Genomic DNA, 25,876 nt, shown 5'->3' with positions numbered 1-25,876 from the left:
TTCCTGATGTCTTTCATCAGGAAAAATTGATTTGTCTCAGGATTCTAGCCCCTTGCTCTGTTTGCATATTTATGTAATTGGTCAGAAGGAAGCAGCCAGAAAAAAAGGAAAATAAAATAAAATCAGAAACTTCACCTAATAATCCTTGGACCAGAAAAGACCTTCCCCCCCACCTTCCCTAAATTCTCTTGCCATTCAATAGGGATTTAGATGCTGGCATGGCTGCATTGCCAATGTCCCTGCCACAGTAGCGTGGGACTTTGATGCTGAGATTTCTTGGGCTGGGAGAGAGATTGAGGGAAACAAGATATTTTTCCTTAACTTAGTCTTGTGTCTTATAGAGGCCTTTTACTTTAAAGTGTTGAACAGAAAGATATTTTTTATCCTAGAGAATTTATCGTCCAAGCACACAAGCATTTGTGGAATTCAGCTACCTTCAAACCAAAGCTGGAATATATAAGGGGGAAAAGATCATATGGTTCTTGTCACTCTTCAAGGTTTTACTTTCCATCTCAGTCTGGTCATTGTTATATACTTTTAAGAGTCATTAGATAATTTTAAAAATGTATTTACTTGAGGTTTTTTTTTGTTTTTTTGTTTTTTTTTGAGACAGAGTCTTGTTCTGTTGCCCAGACTGGAGTGCAGTGGCACGATCTCGACTCACTGCAAGCTCTGCCTCCCAGGTTCACACCATTCTCCTGCCTCGGCCTTCTGAGTAGCTGGGACTACAGGCGCCTGCCACCACACCCAGCTAATATTTTGTATTTTTAGTAGAGATGGGTTTTCACCATTTTTGCCAGGATGGTCTCGATCTCCTTACCTTGTGATCCGCCTGCCTTGGTCTCCCAAAGTGCTGGGATTACAGGCATAAGCCACCGCGCCCCCAGCCCTAGAATTTTTAGTTGTTATCAGTGGGAGAAAAAGTGAATAATGGGATAACTCTATCTCCACTTCAATCTGAACCCAGTGAAGAAATTTGAGACTCTATTGATTAAAATATTATTTAGACCCACTACTAATCCCTTAATTCTAATATAAACAAGATGCTTCATTCTCACAATTCTGTGAGTAAAGTCTATGCTAAAAGTTGAACTTAACAAATACCTATCCAAAGTTAAAAAAAAAAATCTTTATAGGACTGTACAATAATTTTAATAGAATACATTTGAGTTTTCAGTGCTACTGGCTGCCATTACACATAATAAAACCCTTCCACTATTCCATTATAAATTTGCAGTGCTCTTACTTGCTTCCTTTACACTCATTCTTTAGCTTTTCTACTTAGATCATTTCTTAAGGGAGCCTTCAAGCTTAATAAAACAATGAGTACCACACCAGTAATTGGGAAATACAACCACTTCAGAAAATAAATGCATGAATAATTATAAAAATGACTATGACCAAGGGTCTTCTATGTTCAGGAGCAAAGTGAGAAACTTAATATGGATCATCTTATTTAATCTTTACAACAGTGATGTAAACAAAATGTTTCATTTTACAGATGAGGATTCCAAGACCCAGTAAACTGAAATAGTTTGCCTGGGGTTACTTAACTAGTAAATGCAAAACGGATTTTAATCCAGTTCTGCCAGGCTTCAACCCTTTCTCTTTTCAAAAAATTACTGTAATAACAATCCAAATCTTATCAAGCGAGTCCAACAAAAATGTATACAAACAATGGAATTTTATTAAGACAAGATCATGAGTTAGAATTAAGATAAATTAAGCAGATATTGTAATTATAATGGATAGTAGAATTATACCTAGGGATTATGGAAGAGAGTTTTAAATGAGATTCAGAGGCTGTGTAATGAGAATGATCAAATGAAAGAGACAGAGTAAGGGGGGCAGCAATATTATTTTGATGATGAATTTGTTTTTGCAAAATATAAAATAAAAGAAAGTAATAAATATTTCCTAGATATGTGTGATTGACACCAAATTCTATGGGTAAAAATTTTGAATACAAATAACATTTTTTTTTTTTTTTTTGAGATGGAGTCTTGCACTATTGCCCAGGCTGGAGTGCACTGGCATGATCTTGGCTCACTGCAGCCTCTGCCTCCTGGATTCAAGTAATTCTTCTGCCTTGGCCTCCCAAGTAGCTGGGACTACAGGCAAGCACCACCATGCCCAACCTAATTTTTGTATTTTTAGTAGAGATGGGATTTTACCATATTGGCCAGGCTGATCTTGAACTCCTGACCTTGTGATCTGCCCGCTTCGGCCTCCCAAAGTGCTAGGATTACAAGCGTGAGCCACTGCATCCGGCCCACATATTACAATATACTTCTAAGCGTGTTGTCATATTTCCTTGGGTGCACATTTAGATAATTGCATTCAGGTTCACAAACAATTGTGGTATAATACAGCATAGACACTAAAACTATAGAAAAGTAAATAGGATCATTGAGATCTAAAATAAAAGTTTCACTCACCCAAGGAGTCTAACAAAATTCACATTGGTAAATTCAGAATTTCCTACTCCATATTTTCTTCAATCTCAGGACTAAAGTTTTGTACATATAGACAGGTATCTGAGATATATGTTTATGTGTAACTTTTGTGTATATATATCCCAGATGTATATGTTTATGTGTCTATATGTACAAACATTTAGTACATAATTTCAATGAATTATTACATTTAGAAACATTTCTTATTGATTTTAAATTATTTTGTATCTTTATAAAAATGTAGCACCCCTGTAGGTTAGTATTAGTAGCATTAACATTTATTTTGTACAAAACAAACACTTTCCAATATGTTGACAAATATCATCAAAATCATCGATAAAATGTATATCTCATATAAAAATATGTAATAGAAAGTCACTTTTTACCTGTTGAACATAAGTTTAGAGTTAATTTTAGGGACTTTGTTTTTGTTTTTGCTTGTTTGTTTGTTTTTGAGATGGAGTCTCACTCTTGTTGTCCAGGTTGGAGAGCAACAACCTGGACAACCTCCACCTCCTGGATTCAAGTTATTCTCCTGCCTCAGCCTCCTGAGTAGCTGGGATTACAGACACACAACACCACACCTGGCTAATGTTTGTATTTTGAGTAGAGACGAGGTTTTGCCATGTTGGCCAGGCTGGTCTCAAACTCTTGACCTCAGGTGATCCATTAATTTCAGTTTTTTTAAACACTGATATCAAGGATAGAGATAAGCCTCATACATAATGTAATCACTATTTTAACTCTATTTTTATTAATGTTTATTTTGTTTTCATTGGGACTGCTAGTCATAATCATCATTTTCATCATAGTCATCACCATATTTAGTTGACTTTGTAAGTGCACTTTTTCCAGGTTCTTTGTTAGACATATATTTCTCATTTAAGAATGGCAATAGTATTATGAAGTAGGTTTCCCATTTCGTAAGTCAAGAAGTTGAAACTTAGAAGGTATACACTTACTTTCCAAGTTCACACAGCTCACACATGACTTTCTTGGAATACAACTAAGCTCTATCAGACCCATTCTAAACTTCTAACCATTAGGCTATCATCTTACCAGCTCTGTGTCTACTACACCATTTTTTGGACTGTCAAAGTGAAACACTGGTATAAATATGCAATGGCTTTTAAGTAGAATATATGTTCTGATCACATGTGAAATTATTAGTTTGGCTAAAATGACACTTAGGATTTTAAAACACTTAAACTTATTGATTTTGTCTTAGTTATTTCAATTTTTAAAAAATATAGCATGTTTGTGTCTTTTCCTTATTACTGCCATTGTCTATATAGCTCCTAAGTCACTTGTTCCAGCACACATTTAATAGAGGTTAAAAGGGAATATCGAGTAATTATGATGAGTGATTGTTTTTTCCCTTGAACAATAACAAATTGAAACTTTCCTACCATAGTGTTTTTTTAAACATCCCTTCTAGCCTGATAAATAAATAAAATATTCTGTAAACAGTAACCTGCATGGTAAATACGATGTGCAAAACACATTGTCAAATGAAATAATTAAATTGGTGACTTCACCTATGGGAAATATGTAGAGTGATACTTCTTTAGGCTAGTTCCATTTCATTAAATGTAGAAAAGAGAATTAAATTATTGTCTATGCATTGATATATAAGGACAATACAGAGATTTTTATTAAGTGAATAAAGCAAGACACGTAAGGTCTGTAGTTGCTAGTTTTGTGCAAGAAAGATCAACATACAAACTATGTAACATAAATGTTGCTTCTATTTATGAAAATAAAACTCAAAGTATTTATAAGAAAATAATAAAAGTGGGTGCCCACTGGGTGTGAGAAAGATCAAAGTTGCAACATGTCTTTGCAATGTGTTCTCCTAATGAAGCAGTTTCATCATGTAAGTAGTTTTAGGTCTAAATCTTTTATACACCGCAAAACTCCAATTATTTTATCCCTGGATTTACTTACCTAATAAAGAAGAGAAAATTCTAGGAGTAATTATGTTGGATTAGTAATAATTCTCTTAAACACAGCATCGTGAAAAGTCACACTCCCCTAAATGAGACAATAGAGTTATATATAGTTAAGCAACAAAAAAGGTAAAAACTATTAAACAACGCTTGCTTAATTTTTTAAAAGTTATAGTTATGACATAGAACATTAAAACAACTCCTATACAATAATTAAATTCAATAAATGATGCCATATAATGGATGCGTATTTTAGGGCCATATTGTACAAAGTATCCAATATTCAAGAATCGACTATACAAGAAACCAAGACCAAGGTCTTCAAGTTCCTAACTGGTTTATGAAAGATGCCAGAGGTCATCAAGACTAGATAAATTAGGATGATAGAGAGTATTTTTTAAAAAACTAAGTCCTTATGATTTGAGAGATGGCCATTATACTGAACTTGCTATTTTTATATGTACTTTATGACATATGATGATAAGTGAATCATCTGGTTTAGTTGTTAACACACTAACCTGAAAAGTAAAGAGCAACTTTCTGTGATTCTCTGGTTACTCATTTTTCTAAATGGTCCACAAATTCCCAAAGTCTATGCATCATCATCCGACAGAAATTAAAAAACACAAAACTGTGACAACCAGAAACTGTATTCATAATGTTACACATGTAATTACCATATTTATGTTTAAGTAGATTTGATTTTAACTCAAGGCCCTATCTAAAATGTATATTATTCTCTTGAAATAAAAGTAACTTAAAATATGCTTCACATTTTTACATCAGGCCAAAAGCAAAGGCAGCAAAAAAAAAAAAAAATTGGATAAGAGAGTCTCAAAGTTGCAAGTTTACACATATAAAGGAAAAATCATTTTCTTTTATGAGATATTTAGAGAAAACCTCCCCTTTGTTAAGACAATTAGAGAAATACTGCATTTAAAACATAAATTTTGAAACATTAAATAACTGAATTTTTTGTTTAAATAATTTTTCTTTTCATCACAGAATTGTAGAGAAGTTAAGCGATTGCTGAAAGCATTAAAAGTAATAATAATAAAGTAAGCTTAAATAGACCAGCGCAGATTTTACTCCTCTTTTCCATCTAAAGATTGAAATTCATCCTGCTGGGTAAGAGTTCTGACTTATTAACAGATAAGCATTTCATTTAGTTCACTGTTTATTATTACCTTCTTTTCCTGTCTGTTACAAAATATGCCACAATTGAGTCTGCTTTAATGTAAGAGCTCATACAATGGTCTATGAATTGAATTTGAGAGGGAAGAGGTCTTCTGGAGTTTGATGTCAGAGGAACAGTGACCCTGCCAGCCGCCTTGCCCTCCTCTAGAGCAAAGCCACTGCATTTAGTCATCAGCTTGTGTCTCAGGCTGCTCAACTGGGATGTGAGCATATTGACAGAGCGTACCTTGGAATTTCCCTGTCTGGACAAGAGGGCAGGTTATTCAAGCTGCTGCAGGTAACCCAAAAGTTTCAGGTCCTACAGTTAACTTTATTACCTCACTTTGTATAAACATATAAATTTTATTAATATAGCTTCATCGAATTCAGATGTTTGGGTTTATAATGTCACATTTTAAGAAACAAGCTTTTTCAATGAATGAAAGTGTGTTTAAATATATCTTCTTTGTAAGTGAAAGTCAGGACTCTTTTACTTAGATAAATATCCATTAGACATCCTTTGAAAATTACCTTACTAATCATTCCCTGATGATGTGAAACAAATTCTATGTGGATTTCTAAAGCTGTATTTTACTAGATTAATTTATGAGTTCTCTTAGTCCATTCAAGCTGCTATAAAAATACTATAAACTAGTTAGCTAATTAATAATATTTTTTTTTTTCACAAATTCTAGAAACTGAGAAGTCTGAGATCAAGGCTCGAGCAGATTTGCTGTTTGGCAAGCTCCCACTTTCTGATTCAAAGATGGCGAGATAGTACTTTCTTGCTTTGTTCTCACCTGGATGAAAGGGCAAGGGAGCTTTCTCAGGTCTCTTATAAAGCATTAACATCATCCATAAGGGCTCTACCCTCATGACCTAATCCTCTCCCCAATACCTCACCTCCTAATATCATCACTTTGGGGTTTAGATTTCAACATGGAAATTTTGGGAGCACACAAGTATTCAAACCACAGCAACAGTACACACACACACACATATACACATACACACATACATATCATATAGCTAACCCTTGAACAACTTGGATTTGAACTGTGTGGGTCCACTTGTAAATAGATTTTCTTCCATCTGTGTCTCCCCTGAGACAACCAGATCTCTCTTCTTCCTCCTCTTCCTCAGGCCACTCAAGTTGAAGACAACAAGGATAAAGACTTTTATAATGAACCACTGTTAATTAATGAGTAGTGATATGGTTTGGCTGTGTCCCCACTGAAATCTCATCTTGAATTGTAGCTGCCATAATCTCCATGTGTCATGGGAGGGACCCAGCGGGAGGTACTTGAATCATGAGGGAAGGTTTTTCTGTGCTGTTCTTGTGATAGTGAAAAAGTCTCAGGAGCTCTGATGGTTTTATAAAGGGCAGTTCTCTCCACATGCTTTCTTGCCTGACACCATGTAAGACATGTCTTTGTTCCTCCTTTGCCTCTGCAATGACTGTGAAGCCTCCCCAACCATTTGGGACTGTAAGTCAATTAAACCTCTTTTCCTTATAAATTACCCAGTCTTGAATATGTCTTTAATGGAAGTGTGAGAATAGACTAATACAGTAAATTGATACCAGGTAGTGGAGCACTGCTGTAAAGATACCCAAAAATGTGCAAGCAACTTTAGAACTGGGTAACAGGCAGAGGTTGGAACAGTTTGGAGGGCCCAGAAGAAGGAAGGAAAATGTGGGAAAGTTTGGAACTTCCTAGAGCTTTGTTGAATGGCTTGGACCAAAATGCTGATAGTGATATGGACAATAAAGTTCAGGTTGAGGTGATCTCAGATTGAGATGAGAAACTTGTTGGGAATTGGAGCAAAGGTGACCCTTGTTATGCTTTAGCAAAGAGACTGGTGGCATTTTGCCCCTGACCTAGGGATCTGTGAAACTTTGAACCTGAGAGATGATTGAGCATATCTAGCAGAAGAAATTTCTAAGCATCAATGCATTCAAGAGGTGATTTGGGTGCTCTTAAAAGTATTCAGTTGTATTTATTCACAAATATATGGTTTGAAATGGGAACTTATGTTTAAAAGGGAAGCAGAGCACAAAAGTTCAGAAATTTTGCAACCTGACTATTTGATAGAAAAGGAGAACCCATTTTTGAGGATAAATTAAAGCCCACTGCAGAAATTTGCATAAATAATAAGGAGCTAAATCTTAAACATCAGGACAATGGGGAAAATGTCTCCAGGGCATGTGAGAGGTCTTCACAGCAACCCCTCCCATCACAGGCTCAGAAGCCTGGGAAGGAAAAATGGCTTCCTGGGCTGGGTCCAGGGCCATGCTGCTTTGCACAGTCTCAGGACTTGGTGCCCCACACCCAGCCACGGCTAAAAGAGGCTAACATAGAGCTCAGGCCATTCTTCAAATGGTACAAACCCTAAGCCCTGGTGGCTTACACATGCTGTTGGGCCTGCAGGTACACAGGAGACAAGAATTGAGGTTTGGGAACCTCCACCTAGATTTCAGAGGTTGTATGGAAATGCCTGGATGTACAGGCAGAGGTATACTGCAGGGGTGCAGCGCTCATGGAGAACTTCTGCTAGGTCAGGGCAGAAGAAAAATGTGGGGTATGAGGCTTCACACAGAGTCCCCATTGGGGCACTGACCAGTGGAGCTGTGAGAAGAGAGCCACAGTCTTCTAGACCCCAGAATGGTAGATTCAATGGCAGCTTGCACTGTGCACCTGGAAAACCACAGACACCTAACACCAGCCCATGAAAGCAGCCAGGAGTGAGACTGTACCCTGCAAAGTCACTGGGTGGAGCTGCTGAAGACCATGGGAACTCACCTCTTCCATCAGTGTGACCTGAATGGGAGACATGGAGTCAAATGAGATCCTTTTGGAGCTTTAATATTTGACTGCCCTGCTAGATTTCTGACTTACATGGGCCTGTAGCCCCCTTGTTTTGACCAAATTCTCACATTTGGAATGGGAGTATTTACCAAATGCCTGTAACCTCATTGTATCTAGAAGTAACTAACTTGTTTTTGATTTTACAGGCTCATAGGCAAAAGAAACTTGCCTTGTCTCAGATGAGACTTTAGACTGTTGATTTTTGAGTTAGTGCTGAAATGAGTTAAGACTTTGAGGAACTGTTGGGAAGGCATGATTGGTTTTGGAATGTGAGAATATGAGATTCAGGAGGGTCCAGGGGTGACATGACATGGTCCCTATGTGTCATGGGAGGGAGGCAGTGAGAGGTAATTGAATCATGCAGGCAGGTTTTCCTACACTGTTCTTGTGATAGTGAACTAATCTCATGAGATCTGGTGGTTTTATAAAGGGCAGTTCCCTACACATGCTTTCTTGCCTGCTACCATGTTAGACATGTCCTTGTTCCTCCTTAAACTTATGCCAAGATTGTGAGGCCTCCCTAGCCATGTGGAACTGTAAGTAAATTGAACTTATTTTCATTATAAATTACTCAGTCTTGGTTATGTCCTTATTAGCAGTGAGATAACAGACTAATAGAGTAAATTGATACTGTGTAGTGAGGCACTTCTGTAAAGATACCCAAAAATGTTCTAGCAAATTTGGAACTGGGTAACAGGCAGAGTTTGGAGCAGTTTGGAAGGCCCAGAAAAAGAAATAAAAATGTGGAAAGTTTGGAACTTCCTAGAGACTTGTTGAATGGCTTTGACCAAAGTCCTGATAGTAATATGGACAATAAAGTTCAGGTTGAGCTGATCTCAAACTGAGGTTGGGAATCTCCACCTAGATTTCAGAGGTTGTATGGAAATGCCTGGATGTACAGGCAGAGGTGTACTGCAGGGGTGGAGGTCTCATGGAGAACCTCTGTTAGGCTAGGGCAGAAGAAAAATGTGGGGTATGACTTTTGAGTTAATGCTATAATGAGTTAAGACATTGAGGAACTGTTGGGAATGCATGATTGGTTTTGAAATGTGGGACCATGAGATTTGGGAGGGACCAGGGTTAACATTACATGGTTTGGCTGTGTCTCCATGCAAACATATCTTGAGTTATAACTCCCATAATGCCCAAGTGTCATGGGAGGGACCTGGTGGGAGGTAATTAAAACATGGATTGGGTTTTTCCCATTCTGTTCTCATGATAGTGAACAAGTCTCATTAGGTCTGATAGTTTTATAAAGGGCAATTTCCCTTCACATGCTTTCTTGATTGCCACAATGTTAGACATGCCTCACTCCTCCTTTGTCTTCCACAATGATTGTGAGGTCTCCCCAGCCATGTGGAACTGTGAGTAAATTAAACCTGTTTCCTTTATAAATTACCCAGTCTCAGGTATGTCTTTATTAGCAGCATGAGAACAGATTAACACAAATAGTAAATATATTTTCTCTTTCTTATGATTTTTTAATAGCATTTTCTTTTCTCAAGTTTATGTTATTATAATAATATAGTATATAATAGATACAACATAAAAATATGTGTTAACTATATATGCTATTAGTAAGGCTTCTGATCAACAGTAGGTTATTACTAAAGTTTGGGAAAGTGAAAAGTTATATGTGGATCATTTCAAATGGAGTCCAAATAAAAGAATCCTTTCAACTCTGTTTGGTGTCACTAGCTTACTAATTCTGGAGCTATAATGCCAACAAAATTTTTGAGTCTGGAGAATGTATATCAGGTAAAGATAATAAAAAGCAGTATGAAACAAAACAAAACAATTTACAAAATGTTTCCTTAGCCAGAATTATTCCTTTCGCCTTATCATATCTAATCAGTGTAATTTTTTGATGTGACTAGGCATGTAAAATAATTTATTTTTAAAATTTTGATTCTTGGAAATACACAACCACCTCAGATTGAATCAGGAATAAAGTAAAACCCTTAACACACAAATGATGAGCTCCAAAATTGAGTCAGTCATAAAACAGCTACCAACCAAAATCCTTAAATCAGATGGATTCACAGCCAAATCTTAACAGACATATAAAGAAGAGCTGGTACCAATCCTACTGAAACTATTCCAAAAAAAAAAAAATGAAAAGGAGAGACTCCTTCCTCCCTCATTCTGTGACACCAGCATTACTGGTATCAAAATTTGGCAAAAACGTAATGAAAAGAAAACTATGGGCAAAAGCCCTGATGAACATAGACACGAAAATTCTCAACAAATTACCAGCAAACCAAATCCAGCACAAAGCACATCAAAAAGTTAATTTACCACACTCTAGAGGGTGCCTGTAATCCCAGCTACTTGGGAGGCTGAGGTAGGAGAATTGCTTGAGCCCAGGAGGCAGAGGTTTTAGTGAGCTGAGATCATTCCATTGCACTCCAGCCTGGCAGCCTGGGCAACAAGAGTGAGACTCCATCTAAAAAAAAAAAAAAAAAAAATCTTAATTCACTACAATCAAGTAGGCTTTACTCCTGGGATGCGAGGTTGGTTCAATAAATGTGATTTACCGCATAAATATAATTAAAAATCAATACTACATGATCTTCTCAATAAATGCAGTAAAAGCTTTTAATAAAAAGCAACATCCCTTCATGATAAAACCCTCAACAAACTAGGCATTGAAAGAACATACCTCAAAATAATAAGAGCCATTTGTGAAAAACCCATCACCAACATCATACTGAATGAGCAAAATCTGGAAGCATTCCCCTTGAGAACTGGAAGAGAGTAAGTATGCCTCCTCTCACTATTCCTATTCAATATAGTATGAGAAGTCCTAACCAGAACAATCACACAAGAGAAAGAAATAAAAGGGATTCAAAAAGGAATAAAAGAAGTTAAACTATCTATCTTTATTAATGATATAATTCCAAGCCTAGAAATCCCTGAAGACTACCAAAAGTCTCCCCTGTAACAGATAAACAACTTTAATAAAGTTTCACGTACAACATCAATGTAAAACTTCAGTATCATTTCTATACACTGACAGCATTCCAGCTGAGAGCCAAATCTAGAACACAATACCATTTACAATAGACAAAAAATACCTAGGAATACATCTAACCAAGAAAGTGAAGGTCTCTACAAAAAGAATTGCAAAACACTGCTGAAATAAACAATAGATGACACAAACACTTGCAAAAATACTCCATGGATTAGAAAAATATTTCATGCATTGGAAAAAGAAACATCATTAAAATGGCCCTACTGCCTAGAGCAATCTAGAGATTCAATGCCATTCCTATCAAACTACCAGTGTCATTTTTCACAGAATTAGAAAAAAATTTTGTAAAATTCGTATGGAATCAAATCACAGCCCAAAGAGCCAAAGCAATCCTAAGCAAAAAACCAACATGAAGGCATCACATTACCAGGTTATATTATACCAATATAACCACATTATATTACAAGGTTACTGTAATGAAATAGCATGGTACTGGTACAAAAACTGACACATAGAACAATAGAATAAAATAGAGAACCCAGAAATAGAGCTGCACATCTACAGCCATCTTATCTTCAACAAAGTTGTCAAAAATAAACAATGGGGAAAGAGTCCCTATTCAATTAAATGGTGCTCAGATAACTGGCTCGCTATATGCAGAGGAATGCTACTGGGCCCCTACTTTTCTTCAACAACAATTAACTCAAGATGAATTAAATACTTAAAGGTAAGACCTCAAACTATAAGAAACCTGGAAGAAACCTAGTAAGTACCCTTCTCAATGTTGGTGTTGGCAAAAAATTTATAGCTGAGTTCTCAAAAGCAATTGCAACAAAAACAAAAATTGACAACTCAAAACTAATTAAACTGAAGCACTTCTGTAGCGCAGAAGAAACTATCGACAAAGTACACAGACAACTTACAGAATGGGAGAAAATATTCACAAACGGTGTGACAAAGGTCTAATGTCCAGAATCTGTAAGGAACTTAAGCAAATCAACAACTACAAAATAAATAACGCTTTAAAAAGTGGCCAAGAACATAAACAGATATTTCTCAAAAGAACATACACAAGCAGCCAATAAACATATAAAAAATGTTCATCATCACTAATCATCAGGGAAAAGCAAATCCAAACCACAATAAAACACCATCTCATACCAAGCAGAATGACTATGATTAAAAAGTCAAAAAATGAAATATATTGGTGAGGGCTCAAAGAAAAGGTAATGCTTATACACTGATGTTGGGAAGGTAAGTTAATTCAGTCACTGTGGAAAGCAGTTTGGACATTTCTCAAATAACTAAAAATGGAACTACCATTTGACCCAGCAATTTCATTACTGGGTATATACCCAAAGGAAATTAAATCATCCTACCAAAGACATTCATGCACTCGTATGTTCGTTGCAACACTATTCACAATATTGAAAATATAGAACAAACCTAGGTGTCCATAAATGGTATATTGGATATAGAAAATGTGGTACCTATATACCATGGAATACTATGTAGCCATAAAAAAGAACACAATTATGTCCTTTGCAGCAACATGGATAAAACTGGAAACGATTATCCTAAGCAAACTAATGCAGAAAGAGAAAATGAAATACCACATCTTCTCACTTATAAGTAGGAGCCAAATATTGGGTACACTAAGACAAACATGGGAACAACAGAATGGGGACTACAAGAGGAAAGAGAGTAGGATGGGAGCAAAGGTTCAAAAACCACCTATTGGGTCTATGATCACTACCTGAGTGATGGGTTCAGTCACACTCCAAACCTCAGCATCATGCAGTATACCCTTGTAACAAGCCTGCACATGTCCCGTTGAATCTAAAATAAAAGCTTAAAAAGCAGAAAAAAAAAAAATCCAAAACAAAAACAAAACAAATTTCAAAACTTTTGCAATATTTACTAGATTTATAGAAAGGTTCTCCACTTTGTTTCATAAAATATTGCTATCCATAATTTTCGAAAACACGGTCCATGACAAAAGCTTTACAAGTTATCAACAAAATTGATTTGAAGGAATACTGAGGAAAAGCTTAATAAAATATTTGCTTTCTTTTGTTATTCTTTATTTTTTCACTCTCTTTTCTTAGCAGCACATTCCTGTTCTCCCCCAGCTTTTTTTTTTAACATTCTGTTTTTTATCTTTTATATCCAGTTGTGTTTTTATTATTATTATTATTATTTTTATTATTATACTTTAAGTTCTAGGGTACATGTGCATAACGTGAAGGTTTGTTACATATGTGTACTTGTGCCATGTTGGTGTGCTGTACCCATCAACTCGTCAGCACCCATTGACTCGTCATTTACATCAGGTATAACTCCCAATGCAATCCCTCCCCCCTCCCTCCTCCCCCCTCCCCGTAATAGGCCCCGGTGTGTGATGTTCCCCTTCCCAAGTCCAAGTGATCTCATTGTTCAGTTCCCACCTATGAGTGAGAACATGCAGTGTTTGGTTTTCTGTTCTTGTGATAGTTTGCTAAGAATGATGGTTTCCAGCTGCATCCATGTCCCTACAAAGGACACAAACTCATCCTTTATTATGGCTGCATAGTATTCCATGGTGTATATGTGCCACATTTTCTTAATCCAGTCTGTCACTGATGGACATTTGGGTTGATTCCAAGTATTTACTATTGTGAATAGTGTCACAATGAACACACGTGTGCATGTGTCTTTATAGCAGCATGATTTATAATCCTTTGGGTATATACACAGTAATGGGATGGCTGGGTCATATGGTATTTCTAATTCTAGATCCTTGAGAAATCGCCATACTGTTTTCCATAATGGTTGAACTAGTTTACAGTCCCACCAACATTGTAAAAGTGTTCCTATTTCTCCACATCCTCTCCAGCACCTGTTGTTTCCTGACTTTTTAATGATTGCCATTTTAACTGGTGTGAGATGGTATCTCATTGTGGTTTTGATTTGCATTTCTCTGATGGCCAGTGATGATGAGCATTTTTTCATATGTCTGTTGGCTGTATGCATATCTTCCTTTGAGAAATGTCTTTTCATATCCCTTGCCCACTTTTTGATGGGGTTGTTTGTTTTTTTCTTGTAAATGTGTTTGAGTTCTTTGTAGGTTCTGGATATTAGCCCTTTGTCAGATGAGTAGATTGCAAAAATTTTCTCCCATTCCATAGGTTGCCTGTTCACTCTGATGGTAGTTTCTTTTGCTGTGCAGAAGCTCTTTAGTTTAATTAGATCCCATTTGTCAATTTTGGCTTTTGCTGCCGTTGCTTTTGGTGTTTTAGACATGAAATCCTTGCCCATGCCTATGTCCTGAATGGTATTACCTAGGTTTTCTTTTAGAGTTTTTATGGTATTAGGTCTAACATTTAAGTCTCTAATCCATCTTGAATTAATTTTCGTAAAAGGAGTAAGGAAGGATCCAGTTTCAGCTTTCTACTTATGGCTAGCCAATTTTCCCAGCACCATTTATTAAATAGGGAATCTTTTCCCCATTTCTTGTTTTTCTCAGGTTTGTCAATGATCAAATGGCTGTAGATGTGTGGTATTATTTCTGAGGACTCTGTTCTGTTCCATTGGTCTATATCTCTGTTTTGGTACCAGTACCATGCTGTTTTGGTTACTGTAGCCTTGTAGTATAGTTTGAAGTCAGGTAGCATGATGCCTCTAGCTTTATTCTTTTGACTTAGAATTGTCTTGGCAATGCGGGCTCTTTTTTGGTTCCATATGCACTTTAAAGCAGTTTTTTCCAATTCTGTGAAGAAATTCATTGGTAGCCCAGTTGTGTGTTCATCTATGCTAAGATCCAGTGGATATTTTTCCTGGTAGTTTGAAAGCTGCTCCAAGGTTATTATTCACAGTTCACAGATGGACAATCCACCACTTGAAGTTAGTTGTTAATGCTAGTTTGGAAAGAACTTATGACTCATGAAGTTCCATTGGGAGCAAATTCTTCCTTATCTCCTATTTTTTGAGTAGCCTACAACCTAAGGTCCATGGTTTACTATTACTTTTGCTTCACTGTTATGAATTAAGTACACTTTTCTCAAGTAGGGGCCAAGCATCCTTTGATCATGAAGAAAGTGATGTTTTGTCCTGTGTTTTGTTCTATTAGTCTTCAAGAGAGTCTTAATAACACATGGTGAAAGTTCCCTTTGTTGTAAGAAAGAAAACGGTTTCATACAATTGATTTGATACAAAGGTTTGTCAGGTTGATGAAGTTCCTTTTTCTGAAGAGATATCACATGCTTATGTGCACAGTTCTACTAGTTTATTTTTTATTGTACAAGTTCTATTCCTGGACAACTTCTCATTCTTTATGGAATGAAAAATTTTTTGGAAATTATTGATTTGCTTTTAAAAAGAACTGTTGACAAAGATTCACCAGAAATACACTGAACCTTTGGCAAAATACAGTCCACACAGCTGGACAACTACTAAAATAATTCCAGGACGGAGATTTATTCAACAGAACAAAGTCTCTTAGGTGCTGTCATTGATAAGAAAACTCACTTCTTCTTCCTTTCCTAAATATGCAGTGTCATGATTCAGAGTATTTTATCACTTCTGTTCTTTCCTAATTATATAAAAATTAAAATAAAAACTTAAAAACAAATATGTCTTCTCTTTAAATGGTTCTTACAGATACAATTGTAATATTTTTATTCAATAGTGGTGTGGTTTAAGAGATTGTTTCCATTCATTAAACAATATCCCACCCAAAGAAAACTGGTAGACTATAGGCTTATAATGCAAATAAAGATTTCAGGAATGTAACAACTGACAATTTCCAAATGCAAAGCAGATAAACTTTTTAGAAAGGACATGCAAATATCTCTACTAAGCAAATGCCACAAAACGAAAATATTTTATAGTTTTACTGGAGATACTGATGGGACTTCAGATGTCTCCAAAGTCAACTTTAGTTTCACTGATAACACAAACATGAAGCTGGTGTATATCCAACACTTTCTAGAGTCATGTTCACCAGCAAGCTTGCAATCTTGACTATCTCTGACCAAGGAAAGCAAGCTTTGCATTGTTTCACCAGTGTTAATTATATCTTAATAATCATGATATTCTTTCCAGTTAAATTTGAGAGATTATCTCAACCAATTACTTTTACACTCCCCCTTTGACTGGTGATTACAGTAGCTCTTCAGTCTGATAAAATCTATAGTATAGGAATGGAACTATAACTATATCCAATCATTGCTTTGATGTAATCCAGCAGATGAGTAAATAATTTATAGCCCCCTTGAGCACACAGAGGTCTACAATGTCATGGTCTCCCATCTCCTACATCACATATTGAGTATCACATATTTGGCCCTGTCCTTAATTAGTCCATGAATAATAAACACCTTTTCAAACCCTCCATGTAATAATCAGCTATAAAAAAATAAAATAGGTCATAATCTGGTTTGTCATCACTAATCATGGTGTTGGAGCTATGATGACCACAAAGGAACTGGCGAGCATGTGGCGTCAGGGGAAGCCGGCCATGCTGAGTAAAGCAGGAGGTGGAGGCACAGTAGAAGGAAGCTCTGCTTAGGAAAGGCCAAAGGCTTTTCAGGCTGTTCCCTTTGTGGTATTATTGAATGAATTTAAAAGTCCTAGATTTGAATACATTTCAAAGGGATCATTGGGTATCTATTATATATCTATATCTAAAACCTATTTTATAAATAATATCCTAGAAAAGAAAATTCTCAAAGTGTGGAAAATAGTTGAAATACTATCAGAGTCAAGTAATTTTTTCCCACAATGTAAGTTTGTGAAATATTTTTGAATGTTTATATACAAATGTTGTTTTGGTATATTTTGTGCTACTATTACAAAAGACCACAGTAATTTATAATGAACAGACATTTATTTCTCACAGTTCCAAAGGCTAAGAAGTCCAAGATCAGGGTGCTGGCATTTGGGCAGGGAATTCTAGCTGCACCATTACATGGTGGATGGCATCACAAGGCAGAAAGGCAGGGTCATTAGGGGCAGGGAAAAAGAGAGAGAGAAAAAATACAGAGAGAAAGAGAATAGGGCCAAACTTACTCTTTTGTAATGAACCCACTTCTGCAATAATGGAATTAATCCATTCATGAGGGCATAGATTTTATTACCTAATCACTTCTTAAAGGCTCAACCCCTTCTTTCATTTTATTTTATTTTATTTTATTTTACTTTATTTTTTTTTTTTGAGCCAGAGTTTCACTCTGTTGCCAGGCTGGAGGGCAGTGGCGCGATCTCGGCTCACTGCAACCTGTGCCTCCTGGGTTCAAGCAATTCTCCTGCCTTAGCCTCCTGAGTAGCTGGGACTGCAGGCGCATGCCACCATGCCCAGATTATTTTTGTATTTTTAGTAGAGGTGATGTTTCTCCATGTTGGCCAGAATGGTCTCCATCTCTTGACCTTGTGATCTGCCTGCCTCGACCTCCAAAAGTGCTGGAATTACAGACCTGAGCCACCACGCCTGGCCCCCTTCTTAATACTATTACAATGACAATTACATTTCAACATAAGTTTTGGGGAGAGCAAACATTCAAACCATAGCAAATATCGTATATTTAATTGAATTACTCAGTTGTTTGTTTCTTCAACAAATATTTGTGCCTTTATTATGTGTCAGGTCTTATGCGTGTGCTATGATGCAAAAGTTAAATTTTTTTGTTTTTTATTCTCAATGTACTTCACTCTTTTGGGGGCTAACATAAATAGATACACATCTATATGTAGCATATATTGCTCATACATATCACTCATTATTTTATTGAAGAAAGATGTAGAAACCATATATTGTGTGCCAATCACTCTATTGGTTACTGTTAAAAAAAATGTTTAAATTAAATTAAAAAAACAGATCTAGAAGAAAGTCATTGTATGCTACAAAATACAGTTGTACTCAGACAAGGATCAATGAACTCCTCTCTGTTACCCTTTTCACCAATTAAAAATATGTATACCTGGCAGAAAAAAAAATAAGGAATATAGTGTCAAATGTGAAATGCTAGGAAGTGTGCTAACCTGAGGACAAGAAACTGATTTATTATTTCTGTCTTTTATGCTAGCTGTGCAAATTCTAAGGATACCTTTTATCCTTACAATGGCTTCACTAGCTTCTGCTATTAAATACCTAATCTTAATGCTACAAAGGGACACTCAAAATATGATTAATGTTAGGTCTGTGTTGGAACAATCTTGTAGGAATTCACTACAAGAATACTACTACAGTTTGAAATATAAAAGCCTGATTAAGATGAACTCCTATTAGCTTGTATGGCAGATGAAACTGGTTGACATTCTTCCTGCTTTGGGACCAAGAACAAACTCAGCCACTACTAATGCTAATGGGTCAAAGAAGAGGAGAATCAAGTTGAAAGAGTCTGGTTAATATGTTGTTCATGTAGTGTACATTAACTTTGGAATTATGACATAGAATTTTACCAGGAATCTGCATAAAGGCTGTATATCCAAAATAGTAAAGAAAAATTAAGTAGAATTAATTTTAAAGTGAGTGAAGGCAACTTTTAACCACTGTGCTAAATAATTTTAAAATAGTTTGTGAGGTTTTATAGAGTTCTGGTAACAAAACCGTGAGATGCTCTTTCACTATTTTCAAGACTTTCTCATAAAAGTAGACTTAAATTAGTACTGAAACATTTGATTAAGAAAAAAATAACATTTCATTATTTATACATGTATGAAAATACAATTACATGATTATGTTTAGCAACTAGTTATTTGTTACACCTTTTTCAAGGGTTTGGCTTTTAATATATGTAGACAAGTAATGTTAGTATATTTATTATGGGATATAAACCAAAGGTGGCTTAAATGCTTGATCAATTCAGTTGGCCAAAGGGGATCCTAACAACAAACTCTATTCACAATCGGACTTCATTCTGATGTCAACAGAGCTCTAGTCAGCCAAGTCTAATTGGATTTTCTACATAAATCAATTGATCAGAGCTTGTTAAGACTGTCAATAACAGTTCTCCCAGTTACTCTCTTTATGCTGCTCTTACATTTATGGCTGTTAAGCTTGTGCTCAAGCAGGGCTGATAGACAGATTCTGATTATACAGGAGAGATTCACCAAACCTACAAAAAAGCACGTATGTTCTACTATCCAAAATCAAAATAGTTTATGTTTTCCCTTTTTTTTTTCCCAAACGAAATGTTCTGGCATAGTCTTTAGTTATGACAACAAACAAACAAGAAAAAACTCAAGTGTAGTGCTTTCCAGTGAGTTGTGATGGACATGAGTTTTGAAGCTCTTGAGCTCTACCACTAACAAGTGGTTCTCTTGGTTTCTCACTGCATCTTTGGTTTGCCATCTGTAAAATCAGGATTCTATGTGCCTACATTTCAAGATGTTGTGTTATGTGAATTAAAAATATAAAATTCTCAACCCTATGTTTTATAAATGTTCCAAAAATACTAGTTTTATTTGTATTTCTATTCAAAGTCCCTAACCCTCTCTGAACAAATGTAAATTCTCTCCCTTTTTTCAGTGGGCCAATGATGTAATGTCATTGGCAGTTAGAACAAAGAGGTAAACTATTCTCATAACACAGGCACTGTGATTTAACCAATTAACACTTTCGAGAAAATTTACGAGTTTCTCCATGTTTTGGGATCCGTGTTTTGCTCTAATTTCTAAGCACATTAATGAAAAATGCACCTTTTATTCAAATTAATATTGATAGGTAAGGAAATAACAAGGAGGCAATACATTTCTTTTCCTGCTTACACCTTTACTATTTTGTAAATAAGTTAAAATGATTAAATATTTGGAAAAAAGAAAGATGTTTATTATATATGGAATATGTCAGATCTTTATAAATCTAAGCTTCGATTCTCTCCTTTCCATCTAAAACAAAACACAAAAAAAGAATCATAAGACCCCAACTCTAAAATTTGTGAAGGAAAAGCAATGAGAAGTTAACATAACACAAGAACAAAAATAATATCACTAATAAAAACATTTTCATATATAAAATGCATTTATTTTGCCACTCTAGTTTAACTCCTTGCCACAAAACCAAAAAAAAAAAAAAAAAAAAAAAAGAAGGATATAACTTACAAGAAAAGTAAAGAATAGTAAGATTGCCATGTCAAACCCAAAATCATGTCAAGTGCTGAATGAAAACTTGTAAAACAAAGACTTTTCACAGAGAATTTTTGACTTCAAAATTACCATGAGCAGTAATAAAAGTTATCCAATCAGTAGCAAGACAATAGACACTCTCTTATTTGTATGGTTCATTATCATTTTCAGCTTTGGTAAATACTATTGTAGTAGATATGAAGGTACTATTAAACCAACAGGGAGAGGAGAGAAGTTTATTCTGAAAATGTATGCTGGTGTGTTACATTGTTGCCCTTATGTTTCTGGAACTTGACTTCTCTTTCTTGAAAATGTATTACTATACCTACTAAAGCATTATACTTCAAATCATCATGCTTATTTGGATATTGTGTAGTTATTAGCCTCCAGCACTGCAAAATTCACACCTGATCCAGATTAAAAGACCCAAATCCCTAAATATTCTAGAATTTTGAAGGGAAGGCTGATGACATAATCTGTTACCTGAATAACTTGAAGATAATAATTATTCCTTCTAAACCTCTGGCACTTAATCTATAAAATGATGGTGTAACCTTACTTACAGTGTGCTATGAAAATGCAAATGATCACAAACTGTTTAGAATGATGATGACTGGCAGTTAGTATTAGCTAAATAAATTATATATGCAGTACTCACATGACCCAAATTGAGATATTATTATATGTAGGATCACCTCCATGTCTTCTTTTTAACTTATGTATTAATTCCTCCTCTTCCTTCTTTGCTTATTCCTTTAATTTAGTGAAACTTTTGCATCTATTATAAATCTGTTGCACTTCTTCACAGTTTCTGAAGTTTTTTGTGTTTCTGATATGTTATGAGAGAATCCCACTCCTCAGATTTGGGATTCCTTAATTTTATCCTGAGCTATTTCAGTTATGGCCTTTGACTAGTATTTGGTTTAATTTTGTTTCTCTATTATCTTTTTCCCTACAACATTAACATTTTGTTAACAACTTATGCTTTTTAGAGAATAAAATGGATATGTTAACATTTAATTTTTTGATACAGATTATATTTACCTTAATTGTTAAATGTTTCATGTATAATACACTTAGGAAGTTTTTGTTGTTGTTGTTGTTTTTTGAGATGGAGTCTCTGGCTTTGTTGCCAGGCTGGAGTACAGTGGCACAATCTTGGCTCATTGCAACCTCTGCCTCCTTGGTTCAAGCGATTGTCCTGTCTCAGCCTCCTAAGTAGCTGGGATTATAGGTGCGTGCCACTACACCTGGCTAAGTTTTGTATTTTTAGTAAAGATGGGGTTTCACCATGTTGGTCAGGCTGGTCTCGAACTCCTGACCTCGTGATCTGCCCGCCTCAGCCTTCCAAAGTGCTGGGATTACAGGTGTGAGCCACCGTGCCTGGCCAGGAAGTATTTTTATGCCACTTTTCTTTTTTTTTTTTTTTTTTTTTTGAGACGGAGTCTCGCTCTGTCGCCCAGGCTGGAATGCAGTGATCGGATCTCGGCTCAATGCAAACTCCACCTCCCAGGTTTATGCCATTCTCCTGCCTCAGCCTCCCGAGTAGCTGGGACTACAGGTGCCCGCCACCACACCCGGCTAGTTTTTTTGTATTTTTTTTAATAGAGACGGGGTTTCACTGTGTTAGCCAGGATGGTCTCGATCTCTTGACCTCGTGATCTGCTCGTCTCGGCCTCCTAAAGTGCTGGGATTCCAGGCTTGAGCCACTGCGCTCGGCCTTATGCCACTCTTAAAGGCTTTTTAAAATAAAAATCTTAAATAACTTCCTTTAAATGTTTGGTGAGAATTTATTGTTTATATTCTAAATTAGCTTCATATTTTAAATTAATTTTAAGTAAAATTGATAAGGAAAATATTAGTCCTTAATCCAAAAAGAGTATATTTGTGGTAAATGCAATTCTGATCATAAGAACTAAGCTAATGATGATTGTGTCTTCAAAACGTGGTTGTCTACTGCCCCAACCTGGCCTGCAGTAACTGCTTTTCGGCCCTGGTCTCAGGTCCACCCTACTCAGATAGCTGCAAGCCAGAGAAGTCGATGACTCTATTGTCCATGGATTAAGTTGATGCACAAGTAAAAGTCTCTTTCTTCTTGCCTTCACTGCCTCTGCTTCTAATTTTAGAATTATTTGTGAATTCTAATGGAAAAACACCTTCTGATGATATTGTCATCTCTGTATGTGTTTGTGGGCTCCTCAGCTGTGGTATTGTCAACAACTTTTTCCACCTCTGCTGTCAAGTTCCTTGTATTCGTGTATTCCTGTATGTAATTCCTCAAGGTCTAACTGATGTAGCAATGTACAGTTTATTCCCATAAGTAAAAAACACAAGTTTATATGATCACATACATACGTGAAATCCAGAGAATGGTGTCGAAAAATTTTGTGCTTGCTTTTTCGTTTTTAATATCTTCCCTCAGGCACCTGTGAATCCCCATCAGTCTACACTGTTATCTGTCTGAGACATTAGGGGGTTCCTTCTCACTGCAATCCTTTTTTCTTTCTTTAACTCACAATAGTCTTCTCAGACTTTTACCCCCTTAGAGTCTCATTTCTTCCTCTCAAACTTGACTCAAGCTCTCTCTTTTCTCTTTAAAGAAGCAGAAGAGGAAATAGCTTCAGATCCTTCAGGCTTCTCATTAGGGGTCTGAGGAATGAGGGAAGAATGAACAGAAACTGTCCAGTCAAACTTGAATCAATATATAAAACACATGAAATATTTATATTGTTCATATCAACTGTTACTCCTCTTGTTAATTTTTTTTTGGTTGTTGTTTTTTGTTTTTGTTTTTTTAGCTAAGGCTGACACAATTAGTGTTGTATTTCTTTTTTTTTTAAATCTTAACAAAGACCTTCTTTTATTTTCCTAGCTTCATGTGAATCTGGGCCTTAGAAGGTGTTAAAACGCCTTGGCGCATGAATTGGGTGAGAAGGTTAGCAAATTCCATACTAATGTACATCATTTCAGTGAGATTCTTAGAAGCAGGGAAACTAAACTGTTATTTCCATTTATCAAGTTAATTTTTAAAAATATAATATTTTCCCTAAAGTTGTAAAAGTGAAAGATAAATAAAATGAAAATCATATGTTTTTGAAATAAAAAAATATATTAACTAGGTACAATAAATCTATTGTGAAGCCTGCCATAAATACTAGAACATGTTTTGAAGGGAATTTAAAAACAACATATATAGTATGTCATAATGCCAAAATTAACTGCCAGCCAAACTATTTGAGGTACTCTTTGGGGATATCTCATAATGAATTCTAAATTTATTCAGCAAAATATAAAATTAAGAAGTTTTAAAGCCAAAGAATAAACTTTGAAAATTAATTTTTTTTTTTCTCTTTGAAATGGAGTTTCATGTTGTTGCCTGGGCTGGAGTGCAATGGCGAGAGCTCAGCTCACTCCGACCTCCACCTCCCGGGTTCAAGAGAGCCTCCTCCCTCAGCCTCCTCAGGAGGCTCCTCTCTCAGCCTCCTGAGTAGCTGGGATTACAGGCGCTCACCACCACACTAGTTTTTTGTGTTTTTAATAGAGATGGCTTTCACTGTGTTGGCCAGACTGGTCTTGAACTCCAGACCTCGTGATCCGCCCGCCTCGGCCTCCCAAAGTGCTGGGATTGCAGGTGTGAGCCACCACGCCTGGGCCTGAAAATTACTTTTATAGATGGTTGTTGATTAACCCAAGAAGTCAATGAAAACCGGTCCTCAGTTTCTTATATTTTTATATCCTTTCTGATTTGTTTTCTTTCTTCAAATAAATAGCCTATTCTGCTTGAATTCAGGGACATAACTGAGGGTGTTGTCAAGTTTAGCCTAAAGCTGCCTCCTTACCTACTTTAAGTTTGTTGTTAGAAGGTGTAAACACCTTAGAAGATTTCGCTGTGCATTGTGAAATATAACCTAAAGGGAGTTGTAAACAGACTGTAGCCTATTGTGCCAATCACTGAGTTTTGGCTAATCAAAGGTGGCCAACTGTTCAAACTGTGTTCAAGTAAGGCAGACATAAAGCTGTAACCAATTTGGCTGTCTGTACTTCACTTCCATTTTCTGTAAGTCACTCTCCTTTTTCTGTTCATAAAGAGTTTCTGAACTTATGCTGGCTCGGGAGACTGCCCTATTCATGAATCATTCTTAGCTCAATTAAACTCTGTTAAATTTAATTCAGCTATAGTTTTCTTTTAACAGATGACATTAGAAGTGGGATCCAAAGTTGAGCTTCCAGCAAGTGCCAGGAGCGTGGAGTGACTAAGTGAGGTACCAGCCAGGCCCATTATATTCATTGCTCTCTCACAGCACCTGGGGAATGGGGTAAGTTCTCTCTCTGATTCCAAAGCTCCACGGATTTGTGTTTTGAGCTCTCAGTTTCTTTGAGCAAATTTCTGATCCAAACTGGGTTTAGAAGTCATGACAGAAAATGGGCTAGGTCCAGAATCAGGCTGGATCTGATACTTAACTGGCTTGGATCCAGTTAGAGTCCTCTTATGTCTGACTGGGTCAGAAAGAAACTAATAATAAATGGCAATATTACAAGGAGTGTAAAATTTGGTTTTTGAAAATTTGCAGGGAATTTTGTGTTCCATTCCCTTTGTTTCTTCTTTCTTGCATATTTAGGTAGGGAAAAAAACATTGGTTAAGTTGATCAAGTGGATCTTCAAAATGACTCAGGGTTTTTCTCGGACACTTTGCCAACCAGGGCAATCTCCACAGCCAGCAATGCCCTGGCCCTGCTGTGGGAGGCACCCTGCCCATTCAGCCTGGCTGTGTTACAGCCTGTACCTGTATTTGGCAGGTAAGCTCTTGTCCTGCTTCCAAAAAGAATGGAGATACGCTGACAATTTGAAGGGTGAGGATGGCAGAGAAGAATTTTATGGAGCGATGGAACAGCTCTCAGTGGAGAGGGGAATTTAAAAACAACACATATAGTATGTCATAATGCCAAAATTAACTGCCAGCCAAACTATTTGAGGTACTCTTTGGGGATATCTCAGTGGAGAGGGGACATGAGGGTGGTCCCCCACCCACACAGTCAGGTGGTTTCTCCCAGTGTGGCTGAATCTGGGGCTTTTAATGGGCTCAGAATAGGGGAGTGCATGCTGATTGGTTTGGGAGTATGCAAAAAGGTTAAAACAAAGGCACCACTCAAAGGTGGGCATGACAGTGTAAAAAACCAATGAGGGAAGGGTAGGTATATGTAAAATAGGTGGAGGATAGGGATCAATCAAAGGAAAGCCTGGCAAACAGGAAGACAGGTCCTCAATCAGGTCAAAGAATTTACCCGGGACTGTCTTCAGCTTGAAGTTGAGGTTTTAGTGGGGACCCATTCCTGTCTGCCTCTTTGTTCACC

The sequence above is a fragment of the Papio anubis genome, chromosome 5, assembly GCF_008728515.1.
Source record: "Papio anubis isolate 15944 chromosome 5, Panubis1.0, whole genome shotgun sequence".
NCBI lineage: Eukaryota > Metazoa > Chordata > Mammalia > Primates > Cercopithecidae > Papio > Papio anubis.
The sequence above is the reverse complement of the archived record's forward strand: the minus strand, read 5'-3'. Positions refer to the sequence as shown.